This window comes from Apium graveolens, chromosome 9 (assembly GCF_009905375.1).
Source record: "Apium graveolens cultivar Ventura chromosome 9, ASM990537v1, whole genome shotgun sequence".
Lineage (NCBI taxonomy): Eukaryota > Viridiplantae > Streptophyta > Magnoliopsida > Apiales > Apiaceae > Apium > Apium graveolens.
Window position 1 is genome coordinate 155,644,841 of NC_133655.1, and position 14,458 is coordinate 155,659,298.

The following is a 14,458-nucleotide window of genomic DNA, read 5'->3' on the forward strand; positions in this document are numbered from 1 at the left end:
TCTGTATGCAATCCTTGTGATTCCTTTCACCATAAGAGCACACAGCTTCATCATCTCTTCATCAGCATCCATCTCCGGCAAGCTTTCAGTTTCTGAGTCATCATCACTATCATAACTTGATGACTCAGTATCAGACTTTGTGATGAGCGCTTTTCCCTTGCCTTTCCTTGAGGTAGCTGCTTTAGGGAATTCTTCCTCAGCCTTAAGAGCAACTGTTCTTAACTTTCCTCCTTTCCTCTTGCTTCTTTGTTCCATCTCAAGTTCATGAGTCTTGAGCATCCCATAAATTTCATCAAGAGTTGTTTCTTTAAGATTATAGTTGTCTCTTATAATTGTGGCCTTCAAATCCCAACTTTCAGGAAGAGCTAACAGGAATTTAAGGTTTGAATCTTCAAGATCATACTCCTTATCAACTAGTGACAAATCATTCAAGAGTTTGACAAATCTGTCATATAAATCAGTCAATGACTCATTAGGCTTTGAGTCAAAGTGTTCATACTCTTGAGTGAGTATAGTCTTCCTGTTCTTCTTAATCGAATCTGTTCCCCGGCATCTTGTCTCCAAGGCATCCCATATCTCCTTTGCAGTCTTGCAGTTAATTACCCTGTTTAACATTACATTATCAATGGCACTATGCAGCAAGTGTCGTACCTTAGCATCCTTAACAATTGATGCGATATCTTCAACAGTGTAGTCACTCTTCTCCTTTGGTACAGACTTTGCTGCTTCACCTGCAACTACAACAGCGAGTTTGGTTGGCTTGTGAGGTCCTTCATTGATTCTGTCAAGATATTCTGGATCTGTAGCTTCTAGAAACATAGTCATCCTCACCTTCCATATGGGGTATTCAGATGGTTTCAGTATGGAAACTCTAATAGCCTCATATCGACTATGGATTTGAGTCTTTGGAGGTTCTTCAGTTTTGGTGGGCTTGGTTGGAGTTTCTGCTTCAGACATGATTGTTTTTTGATATTAAACTGTTTGTGTGTTAACAGATAGGCTCTGATACCACTTGTTAGGTCACACACACTGTAGAAGGGGGGTTGAATACAATGTATAGCACAATCAAATCGAATTCAAAGAACACAAGTAACAGAAAACAAACTTTATTAAACTCTGTTACAATGTGGAACTGTTCTCTCTCAGTGATGAACAAATATCCCGAGAGCTGCTAGGGTTACAATGAATATTATTCTCAATTATGATAACACTTATAGTGTAAACCCTATGTCCGTATTTATATACTACACAGTTACAAGATAATCATTAATTGATATGAAATATAATTCTGCTTCCTAAAATATATCAATCAGATATCTTTTCTTCCAAGTATTCTATTCTTCATATAATTCTTTCTTCGTGCATATCTCTTCTTACATTTGTCTTGATCTTCTTTCCTTTCAATCAGCTGCCTTCCTTATCTGAAAGTCTCCTTAAGTCCTGATATTATCTCATGATAAATATCTGCTGATAACTTAAGTTCTGACAACTTAAATTCTGACTTCAGGATAAGTGCTGATATCCAGTTAAGTACTGATTTGTCATGTTTATGTAAGATCTGAAAACTAAACACAAATCATATTAGACATGACATTATCAAATATATCTAAAATTTTCTTCTCTCTTTGCTTGAGCAAATTGAGGATGTCCAGCCACCACACAAATTTCTTTACCATTTCTAAAAACTTTTGCAATTCTCCTTTTTAAAGCTGAATCAGCTGGATCCTTGTAGAAGGAAATTGATCTTGACAGAAGCTTCTTCTCATCAGGCTTAGGTGTCTCATACACTGTATCCAAAGGGTTCTTTAATGATGATTTTGGATAGTTCACCCTTGGCTTCAGAATTATTTCAGCCTTTGGAGATTTGATGCAGGATGGCTGTCCTTTTTCCAGATAGTTCATGCTCATTTCATTCACAGAAATCTTCTTGACTTGAGAGTGATGAATGGCTGACTTTTCTGGCTTCTTTACTAGCCCAAACTTCTTATGAATGTCCTCATTAATCTTCTCCCAGTTGTTTGGCTTCAATTTCTCCTTTTCAGCTGCTCTTATGTTAGCTGCTGCTTCATTGATCAGATCAATACTGTCTGTTACTGGTGGCTTGGTGAAAGCAATTGTAGGCACAATTACTTTACTGATTTGAATGTGAAGCTTCTCCCCCTCACTTGGTCCTTTCTCCCCCTATTTGTTATCATCAAGTTGAGTAGAGGAGGAGGTTCGTGCATCCACCAGTTTCTGAAGCAAGTCTGTCTGTTGAGCTTGATGCAAATGAATGGCTGTCAGAGATGCTTCCATAGCTGACATTCTTGTATCCAAGGCATCTATCTTTGTGGCAAGATCAGAATTTTTCCTGAGTTGTCTCTTGATGTCAAGCATTGTAGCTTCTGGAAGCTTAGAGTCCATCTTGCCAGAAATAGCCTTTTTCATCTCATCAATATCACCCTTGATGGTGTTGATATTTCTAGCATGTTGGAAGCCTTGAATTTGTTGTAGTTGCAGAGAAGCAAGATATGCTTGAAGGAGCTTCTTGGTGTTGGCATTTGTAGTGGTTTGAAGAGCAGAATTTGTCTGATTTATGAGTTGGATCAGGGTTTTTTTGAAGTAGTGTTCATCACAATGTTTTGAAAATGCCCATGATGGCATGTCTGATCTTGAATTGGAACCTACTTCTCCCCTCTTTGGTTTTGGTGGATTTTTCAACTGGCATCTTTTGAGAGATACTAGAGGGGGCTTTCTTTGATTTGGATTTTGAAATTATTGATGATTTAGTAGTTTGGGTAGGAAACTGTTGGGTCATTGACATAGTTGCCATAGCTACACTGGAATTCAAAGAAATTTATGAGGTTGGAATAGTAGGGACATATGAACTTACCTCACTTACCTGAGGTGCTTCCATTACAGGGAAATAGAAGAGTGGCCTCTCCTTTTGATGATTTGCCCTGTTCAAATCTGCAATAATTCTTCTCTCTTGAACCCAACAATCTAATTTGTAGTTTGGGTTCTCAAGCATAATTTCCTTAGAGAGATGGTTAGCTAACATCACGAAAAATCTAGCATAATAAATATTTTTACCCCTCTTATTTAACTCTCCTAATTTAAATCCCAACTCAAACAAAACAAGATCACTAAAATAAAAGAACTTATCTGTAACTAGCATGTAAAGCATGTTAAGCATGGAAATATTGACAGAATCAAAGTTACTGATTTTACCAGAAAAGACCTTGGTCACTACATCACACATGAAACTCCATTCCTTCCTAAGACCCAATCTCCTAATGTCACTTAACTTAGAGGTAGAGAGTGCATAATTCATGGAGTTAAGCATATTAACTATATCAGTGTCTGTGTGTGGTGAGGTCACAGTATTATCAGGAATCTTGAAACATGCTTTGATAACATCACTATTAATACAGAATTCCCTACCTTTAATGGTGAGTGTGATGGTCTTATCTGTTGAGTTGTATGAAGCAGTAGTCCACATCTCTTCAACAACCTCACAGAAGATGGTGGGTGATTCTAGCATTGCATAGCTGAGTTTGCAGTTCCTCACAAAATCCATCATTTTGTAGTAGTCACTTGAATGTTGAATCCCCTTATTTACTAGAGCCGTGAAGTTGTTCTTCTCATAGATGTATCCAGTTTGTGACATGATCTTGACTACTGGTGCCATTGTTAGAGAGTGGAAATTGCAGAGATAGAGATGTTAATTGCTTTTGAGAAAGAGAGAATTTAGAGCAGATAATTTGAGAATGATAAAAGAAAAGCAATGGAAATGAAATAAGTTTTTTATACTATCTCAAAAATAACTGTAAAAAATAATAAAGTAAAATAAAGTAACCAATGAAAATTGCCCAAAATAGCCGTTCAAAAATAGACTGTAAAAATTCCTTCAATTATCCGTCGTGTTATGCTTACAAATTGTAAGTATACTCGATGGATAATGTTCAGGAAATTAACGGCTAAGATTAAGACAATTCGACGGATGAGGATAAACTATTATCCGTCGAGTTACAAAATATTCCAGAAAATAATTGATTTTTATTTACAAACAATATTCCGACGGATGATCAAACTCGATGGATAAAGATCATCTGTCGAGATGTAAATTTTGACTTAGCCAAAATTCCATCTTAGACTGTAAAATCAATTAAATTTCTGGCTGCATAACAACTTGCAAATTATCTGAAAAGATTTAAGAATAATTTAGCATACCTAACTCACTTACCAACCTTGAAAAAGTGGATTCATCCAGTGGATTGGTAAATGTATCTGCAAGCTGCTTTTCACTTGGAACAAAATGTAGTTCCACGGTACCATTCTTTACATGTTCCCTTATGAAGTGGTACTTGATGTCTATGTGCTTTGTTCTTGAATGTTGCACTGGATTTTCAGTGATGGCAATTGCACTTGTGTTATCACAGAAAATGGGAATTCTTTCCACTTGCAGACCATAGTCTAGCAATTGGTTTTTCATCCATAAAATATGTGCACAGCAACTGCTAGCAGCAATATATTCAACTTCAGTTGTAGAAGTAGAAATTGAATTTTGCTTTTTAGTGAACCAGGACACAAGCTTGTTTCCTAGAAATTGACAGGTTCCTGTTGTACTTTTTCTATCAATTCTACAACCTGCATAATCTGCATCTGAATAACCAGTTAGATCAAAACCATAATCTCTAGGGTACCAAATGCCAAGTTTTGGTGTTCCCTTGAGATATCTGAAAATTCTCTTGATAGCTACTAAGTGGGATTCTCTAGGATCAGCCTGAAATCTAGCACACAAACATGTAGCAAACATTATATCTGGCCTACTAGCAGTTAAGTACAGAAGTGAGCCAACCATGCCCCTATAACTTGAAATATCCACAGACTTTTCAGTAGTATTTAACTCAAGCTTAGTTGTAGTAGCCATAGGAGTTTTTGCAGATGTGCAATCCATTAGATCAAACTTGTTTAAAAGATCATAAATGTATTTAGTTTGATTAATGAATATTCCATCACTAACTTGCTTAACTTGCAAACCAAGAAAGTAAGTTAGTTCTCCCATTATACTCATTTCATACTTACTTTGCATCAATTTGGCAAACTTTTTCATCTGTAGAGCCAAAAATAATGCCATCTACATAAATTTGAACAAGTATACTAGAGCCATTAATATTTCTAAAGAATAAAGTTTTATCTACAGTACCTCTTGTGAAGTGATTTTCCAAAAGGAACTTTGATAAAGTGTCATACAAGGCTCTAGGTGCTTGCTTCAGTCCATAAAGTGCTTTCAAAAGATAGTAGACATATTCTGGAAAATTTGGATCTTCAAAACCAAGAGGCTGACTGACACAGACTTCCTCCTCCAAGTCTCTATTCAGAAAGGCACTTTGGACATCCATTTGATAGACCTTGAAATTGGCATGGGCTACATAGGCTAAGAAGATTCTGATGGCTTCAAGTCTTGCAACAGGAGCAAATGTTTCATCAAAATCTATTCCTTCTTATTGACAATAGCCCTTAGCAACCAATCTAGCTTTGTTCCTGACTACTATGCCATTTTCATCCATCTTGTTTCCGAATACCCATTTGGTGTCAATTGGATTCTTTCCTCTAGGCTTGGGCACCAGCTTCCATACCTTATTCCTCTCAAATTGGTTTAGCTCCTCCTGCATAGCTAAAATCCAATCAGGATCTGACAAAGCTTCTTCTACCTTATTTGGTTCTACCTTAGAAAGAAAGCTACTGTATAGACATTTTTCTTGAGTTGCTCTCCTTGTTTGAACTCTAGAAGATACATCACCAGTGATGAGCTCAAAGGGGTGATCCTTTGTCCATTTTCTTTGTTGAGGTAGATTAGCTCTAGATGAAGAGTCCTCATTGTTGTCTTGATGTGTGATTGAGTTTTGATTGTTAGAAACTCCCCCTGAGTTAATGGATCTTTGATTTGAGAAAGGGGAGCTTTCTGTAAGTGATCTATTCTGACTTCCAGCTTCTTTTGATGACCCGACGGATGGTGAATCTTGAGTACCGAGGGATGAAGCTGGTTGTCCCCCGACGGATAAGGCAGATTATCTCCCGATGGATGAAGCATTATGCAACTCGACAGATGTTGAATTTTGTGCTTCATTAGTAGTAGATTTTTCTGCATTATCCTTTGATACTATTTCTTGATCACTTTCATCATCACTGTCATTAACCATCTCCACATTGTCAAATTTGAGGCTCTCATTGTAATCTCCATCTTACAGTCCTTCAATCTTTTTATCATCAAACACAACATGTATTGATTCCACAACAATATTGGTTCTTAGATTGTAGACTCTATATGCTTTACCAACAACATATCCAACAAAAATTCCTTCATCTTCTTTAGCATCATACTTCCCATTCTGATCAGTTTGATTTCTCAAGATATAACATTTGCAGCCAAAGACATGAAGAAAATTTAGAGTAGGCTTCTTGTTCTTGAACAATTGATAGGGAGTCATGCATCTTGCTTGATTATCCAGAGAAATACTCTGAGTGTAGCATGCAGTATTTACAGCTTCAGCCCAGAAATATGTAGGTAACTTAGACTCTTCAAGCATTGTCCTTGCAGCTTCAATAAGTGATCTGTTCTTCCTTTCTACTACTCCATTTTGTTGTGGAGTTCTTGCTGCTGAAAACTCATGCAAAATCCCATTTTCTTCACAGAATGCTCTCATGACAGAATTCTTGAACTCAGTTCCATTGTCACTCCTGATTCTTCTAACTTTGAAATCTGGATGATTATTGACTTGCCTTATGTGATTGATGATGATTTCACTAGCCTCATCTTTAGACTTTAGGAAATATGTCCAAGAGAACTTTGAGAAATCATCTACAATTACTAGGCAAAATCTTTTCCTTGAAATGGACAACACATTGACTACACTACTAGAAATAGTGCCTACGACATCACCCCTTTAATATCGGTTAGAAATGTCACCGATGTTAAAAGCAGTTTTAACATCGGTTGCTTTAAAACCGATGTTAAAGGTGTTGTAAGACATCAGTATCTAAACCAACCGATGTCTATAATCATTTAAAAAAAAATGCCCGCTTCTTTCTTTTCCCCGTAAATACACCAAAAAATTCCCCATTAAACAAATTTTTTATTTTCAGTTTCCCCCCATTAACCAAAATAGTTTCCCCCCTTCTCTCTCTCTCTCAACTATCTCATTCTCTCTTCTCTCTCTCTCTCATTCTCTCATTCTCTTTTCTCTCTCAGTGTCTTGTCTCTCTTCTCTCTTCTCTCTCATCTCTCACTTTCTCTCTTCTCACTCACTCTCTTTAACCTAAAACCCCTAAAATTTATATGAATTAATAAACTCGATTAATTCATAAATCGAGGTCGATTGGTGCTGAAGAGCCTTGAAGGAAGTCTGGACTACTCTATTAGTGTGTGAAAAGTATGTTTTTTCGAATTTAATTTCAAATTTTAAGTTTTGATTTTAATCGAGTTTGTTTTTTTATTTCATGTTTTTTCGATTTTGATTTTAGGTCTCTGGAGCTGGGTTTGGTTTTGTTTAGAAATTGTTGACTATGCTTGGAAAATTATAACTTTGTTGTTTTGTTGTGCAGGGTATTAGCTATGCAAAACTTGCAAATTTGCCACCTATTGTTGGTCTTTGTAAGTCATAATAACCTCTACTAATTATTTTTTGTTTTACACTCTTTATTATAATTGGCTTAATTCTTAAGATTACTACAACACTAGACTAATTAATTAAATACTAATTATGATTCTTGATTTTAATACCCTTACTAATTTTTTACAGACTCGAGTTTTGTCCCACCCTTGATATATTCTGTTCTTGGGAGTTCCAGACATTTAGTTGTTGGTCCAGTTTCCGTAGCATCTTTAGTGATGGGAACCATGCTTGGTGAGGAGGTTTCGTATACTGATCAGCCAATTCTTTATCTTCAACTGGCTTTTACTGCAACTTTCTTCGCTGGAGTGTTTCAGGCTGCTCTTGGTCTGCTAAGGTAATTATATGCATGTCCTTATGAACAAGCTTAAACTGCTGCTAGTCTGGTACCGTATTTGGTAAGAAAGTAGAAAAGAATAATGAACTTTTAGAAAATCTATAGTAATGTCAATGGAGTGGGAAAAAAGTTATTCCCCACAAGAATCTAATATTACTGGTGATAAAAGATAGGGATTTTTTATGGTTGCTAATTTTTTCTGCTGTATGCCTGGCTTTAGAAGCATACATTTAGTGTCAAAATAATTTAATTATGACATCATTATTTTTAACATACAGTTAAGTTAAGGTATGTAGTGAGATAACTTGCGCACCGTGGTTTGTGGATAACGATTTGCAGTCATTGAGAAAAATGTAAATTCATAAGTCATGTGTGCACAAATGATAAGCACTACACCTTAGATCTCCTGTTGATAAAAGTATGTGACAAGTTAGGATTTTTAATTGACTTTCTATCAAAGGCAACTCTTGTTGGATTCACGGCTGGTGCAGCAATCATAGTATCACTGCAACAACTTAAAGGGCTTCTCGGAATAGTTCATTTCACAAATAAGATGCCAATTGTTCCTCTACTGACCTCTGTTTTTCAACAAACAGATGAGGTTAGCAACTATCTTAAAATGAATATTGATAAGTAAAAATGAAGTTCTTCAGTTTACTTGGGCCTTTCTTTATATATTATCTCATCTAATATTGTAGTGGTCTTGGCAAACCATTGTTCTGGGGGCTAGTTTCCTGCTCTTATTACTAACAACAAGAAAAGTGGTAAGTGGTTGCATGCTGTCTTTGGAAAATTTTACTGCTTTATTCTCATGTCCTGAAATATTTCAGTATTGGTTGTTTATTGCAGAGCATGAGAAATAAAAAGCTTTTCCGGGTCTCAGCAGCTTCCCCATTAACATCTGTTATTCTCTCAACCCTAATAGTCTTCAGTCTCAAATCAAAGCTTCCTATGGTTAAAACCGTAAGAAATATTACAAGTTTGTAGTTTACTGTTTTCTCTAATGAAATGATCTTGTAAATATCTCATAATATATATCTTTTAATGTATAACAGATTAGACACTTGCCCAAGGGATTGAATCCACCATCTTTAAACATGCTATATTTTCAAGGCACTTATCTAGGACTTGCTTTGAAAACTAGCATTGTAACAGGAATTTTATCTCTCACGGTATGTAGTTCAGAAACTACCTCATCTATACGGACATAATCTACTGATATTGCATCTTGTCGGTTGTTATTTATCAAGGATTATCGCATGTGCAAAATTCGTCTGTATCCCTCTTTTTCACAAATTTTCTTTGCTCATTTGTCAATGTAATAGGAAGGAATTGCTGTTGGCCGAACATTTGCTTCATTAAAAAACTACCAGGTTGATGGTAACCAAGAAATGATGGCTATTGGTTTCATGAACATGGTTGGCTCTTGCTCTTCATGTTATGTTACTACAGGTAATGATTATCAATACAATTTACAATTTTTTATTGTCAAGGCTGTATTTTGGCAGAAGAGTGTGTTAATTGTTAAGATAACTAATACTGCAGGATCCTTTTCTCGGTCTGCTGTAAATTATAATATTGGAGCACAAACAGTGGTTTCAAATATAATACTGTCGACAACGGTGCTAATCACTTTGTTGTTTCTGATGCCACTGTTTCATTATACTCCCAATGTCATCTTGGGAGCTATTATCATAACTGCTGTGATCAGGCAAATAGACTATGAGGCGACATTAAAATTGTGGAAAGTCGACAAAATTGATTTCTTCACTTGCTAATGTTCCTTCTTTGGTGTTTTGTTTATCTCAGTTCCTCTTGGTCTTGCTATTGCAGTAAGTTGTTTCCATATAGGAGGAAAATCTTTAAATTAAATAGACTGGGAAAAATACAATTTTAATCAAACTCCTCAGTCAATTTATATAAAATCTTCTAGACATGTATTAGGTTGGAGTTTCAGTTTTCAAAATCCTATTGCATGTCACTAGGCCAAACACTGCTGCCTTGGGAAACATTCCAGGCACCCACATCTACCAGAGTCTCCGTAGATACAGAGAATCCCAAAGAGTTCCTTCTTTTCTCATAGTTGCTATCGAGGCTCCAATGTACTTTTCAAATTCCACTTAACTACAAGAAAGGTTGGTGCAAGTTGCATGTTTATAATATGTTTCAACTGCTGCAGCCTTAATCTTTTTTTCATCTATGGAGCTCAATTGCTCAAATGCCCCCAAGGCCAAAGAAGCTTTGAAAAAGATTTTTACGAAATCTTACAATTGCAAGATGCTAAGATGGATCAGAGAAGAGGAAGAGTGGATAAGTGCACACAATGAAAGCACATTAAAGTGTGTTATTCTGGATATATGAAAGAAATCATTTCAGACAGAGAAATGATATTTAGAACCAAGGTATATCTAATTCATGTGTTAACTATTAAAATAAACAGTTCTACATAATTCATGTGCTAATTCCTTGTCACGTTTATTAAAAATTAGTGGGCGACCAAGACCCGTTTGTTTTATACGATGGACGAGCTTGACGAGGTGCGAATGAACACTACTAGAAAAAGTAGAATAGACATCGCCTCTTACATCGGTTGCTCCTGGAACCGATGTAAAAGGTTTTTTAGACATCGTTTTTAATCAACCGATGTCTTTTGTTAATAGACACATCAATTTTTTTTGCCCAACCGATGTTGTAAGTTTTTTTAAAAAAAAATGATTCGGCGCGCCTCCCCCATTTCCCCCTTAGCCAAATATTTCATTCCATCTTAAAAATTCCCCCAATTTTTACTTGAATTTTTTTAACTATCCAAATCTCCCCTTATCTAAAAATATAAAACAAAAATAAAAATTATTCTCTTGTAAAATTCATTATCTCTCTATTGCGCTTTCTCTATCTCTTCTCTCTCTACTCTCTTGACTGAAGAACTCGACTCAATTCTATCGACCGGAGAGCTCGACTCTCTCCTCTCTCGATCTAATACCTCCCTCCCCGAACCAATTCTCACCAACACCGTTCTCCTTTCTTCAGAGGTTGAAAAAGTCTTAAAGAATAAGATTGTCAAATACAATCTTAGAAATTTGAGATAAGAGGTTTAAAAGTTCAAAAGCAGAGGCTTAAAGATGTCAAAACTACAAGTACAAGTTGGAAGTGGCCAGAGCTTGAATTGGTAAGTTTTAAACACCAAGTTTAAAATTGGGACTTTTAATTAGAAACCCTATTCTTTTAATTAGTCGAAGATTTGATTTTAATTAGTTATAAATAGTTAATGGGGTTGATTAATTGTTCGAATGGAGCTTGTTAATTAGTTAAGATTTTATTTATGTGGGTGTTACATATGATGTGTTTATGTCTAAATATATATACTGAGTATACGAGGCTTTGTCGAAGCTTTATTTATGCCTGTGTTAATATTACTTTTTTGCTTTGTTTAAGTTAAAATGTATGTTAAACATTTGTGTTGCTTTATTTGATTAAGATATGTCAGACTCTACAATTTTTTATGAAGTTTTTTTTCTTTCCATCTTTAGGTATAATACAGATTTTTGTTTTTGCAATTTCCATGTTGAGAAGTGGCATATTAGTTTGATATATTATGGTATCACATATATGTGTTCTCATGTTTTTATGTTTATGTTCGATTACTGAATGCCTCTTTCCTCTTAAGACATGAGTTGTATTTCTCTGGGTACTCTCATGATGATTGTTAAACCGGAGATATGTTCTCATCTTTTTACATTTATGTTTGATTACTAAATTCTTTTTTTCTCATAAGAAGAGGTTGTATTTCTGGGTATTGTCAGTATGATTGTTACATAAGAGAATGGGAATGAGATTAAGAGCGGATAGGTGAGTTCATGTTATCCTTAGGTACAATGACACAAACCACTTGATTAAGAAGGATGTTCCTTGTGAAACTGACCAGCTGTCTCATGTGTACACCTTCATCCTTCATCCTGATGCTACCTACAGCATTCTCATTGATAATGTGGAAAAGCAGACCGGAAGTTTGTACTCTGACTGGGATCTTCTTCCACCAAAGAAAATCAAGGATCCTGAGGCAAAAAAAGTAATTTCTTAAGCATTAAACTATGTTTGTTCAATTTTAAATTTAACATCAGTACTCTTGAATATAATACTGAACTTCCCACTCATAACAATGACAGCCTGAAGATTGGGATGATAAAGAATTTATCCATGATCCTGAAGATAAGAAACCAGAGGTATAGGCTCTCATAACACACATTTTAATCTAGCAAATTACTGACATTATATTCTGCTCATAAAATTTCAAATCACTAATGAATTCTAAGAGATAGACAAATCTTTATTTTATATTAGAGCATATGTGTCACTAAATTTTACACATGGAAAATGATTAGAAGTGACAAATATTTAAAATTTTGCTTCTTATTAAGTGCAAAATGTCCATTTTTTGAAGGTAGTTCTCTTATTGTTACTACGTCTATATTTGTATCATGAGATTGAAAATCTTAACGATGCTGCCAACTGATCCAGCTAAGAGATTATCTTTTAAACGTAGTGTAAGTGATGGGGATTTGGTTATTGTATACGAAAGGCATGACAACATGAAGGCAATAAAAGTATGTGAAAGCACTCAGATTGGATCGGGAAACCCTTTGGTTCCAAGGTTTTTAGCAACAACGGTGGGTTTGTTTACTTGTTGGCTCCAACTCCTGAGCTATGGACTCTGATATTGAGCCATAAAACCCAAATTCTTTATATTACAGACATTAGCTTCGTTATTATGTATTTGGAAATAGTTCCAGGTTGTCTGGTACTTGAGTTAGGAACTGGAAGTGGATCTTTAACTAATTCTCTTGCAAGAGCTGTAGCTCCTTCCGGACATGTCTACACATTTGACTTTCATGAACAAAGGGCTACTTCTGCTAGGTAAGAGATTAAGCAACATGTTTCCTACCCATATATATGGTTTGCTATTAATTAAGCTGAAAATACCTATTGGAAGAATAATAGTAGTTATAAGCTATCTATACTCTCTAGTAAAGCTTACACTTGAATATCCTACTTAATATTAGAATCCGAACTGATTAGGAAATTTGTGAATGATAAAAATGAGGATTCAGCTGTCATGTACACATTCCTATATTTTGGTTGTACGCAATTATAGGTTATAGAGAATATCTGTATTATCAGATTAATTTCATATCCAAGATTCATGTGGATAAAAAATTAGATAATCTCCACCAACTTTTTGGTATTTATTTTGTCAATACACTTTTAATCGTCACTTAAAAAAATGGGTTATGCTTAACTAGTGAACGACCGTCTGATATCTTATTCCTTTTGGTGAAAAATATATGAACGAAAAAAGGATGTGTGGTTTTGTCTTGACTTGTTCATCTTCATATAAACCTAAACTAAAATGGTTTGATTCTTTTTACAGGGAAGATTTTGAGAGGACAAGATTAAGTAGTTTGGTCACTGTGGGAGTAAGGGATATTCGGGGTGAAGTTTTTCCAAACGAATTCACTGGTAAAGCAGATTCTATCTTCTTGGACTTGCCTCAACCGTGGTTGGCTATTCCTTCTATGGGAAAAATGTTGAAACAATATGGAATTTTGTGTTCTTTCTCACCATGTATTGAGCAGGTGCCGCGTTCATTTGAAACTCTTAGATCAAATTTGTCACACCCCAACTTAAACAGCAGATTAAATATAGCTATTACAACATTTTAAAAGAAATAACATAACCAATTTCAAGATCTTACAGTTTAGGGTTTGGAACAACCCAACACTACCAACTATTACATCTGATTTTAAATACCGAGTCCTCACACAAACTACTATCACTTATTCTACCTGAGCTCGAACATAAGCATCAGCATCACAGGTCTTACGAGCAGTCTGCTTGAATCTAACCATAGCTACTGGCTGTATTATCAGGGTAAAGCAAGGAGTGAGCCAAATGCTCAACAAGTGCTAAACAATATGATACAAAACATAAATCGAGATATACATTAAAGAATGACAATGGAAAGACATAACCACTGATAATGAGGGATAAAACTTTGAGTGATGGCATCATTTTGTTTGTATCAAAACAATTTCAAAATCATACCGTTTAATCAAAATCATTTTATGACGCTACGGATTACAGCCGGTGATCATCCGCGAAGTAATCCCGAACCTCGCTGGGTTCTAAAACATTAATGGGAATCCCTAGGCAACTTTTAAGCCTAATATAAGTGTGTAAAGGACTCGCGTCTCAGTCCAGATCCACTATTCAAAGAAAATATTTATCCCCCTTTGGGATTGAAAACCCACATTTTATTTATTTCAAAAACTGATGCCGAATTATAACAAAATCTCTTTTTACAGTAAACATCTTTATCAAGGGATTATAGATCAACTCGAAACACGGGGAAATGGTACTAACTCTCAGAGCCATGAATCATAAAACTATACTCTATTAGGGTAGCTGAATG

General features: G+C 35.4%; 2 pseudogenes; both read left to right on the forward strand.

Moving 5' to 3' along the window:
• The first annotated feature begins 7,584 nt into the window (after positions 1–7,584).
• On the forward strand, positions 7,585–10,353 carry LOC141687228 (putative sulfate transporter 3.4; annotated as a pseudogene).
• A 2,135-nt stretch (positions 10,354–12,488) lies between these two features.
• LOC141685678 (uncharacterized) overlaps positions 12,489–14,458 on the forward strand; it is a 29,460-nt pseudogene continuing 27,490 nt past the window's right edge.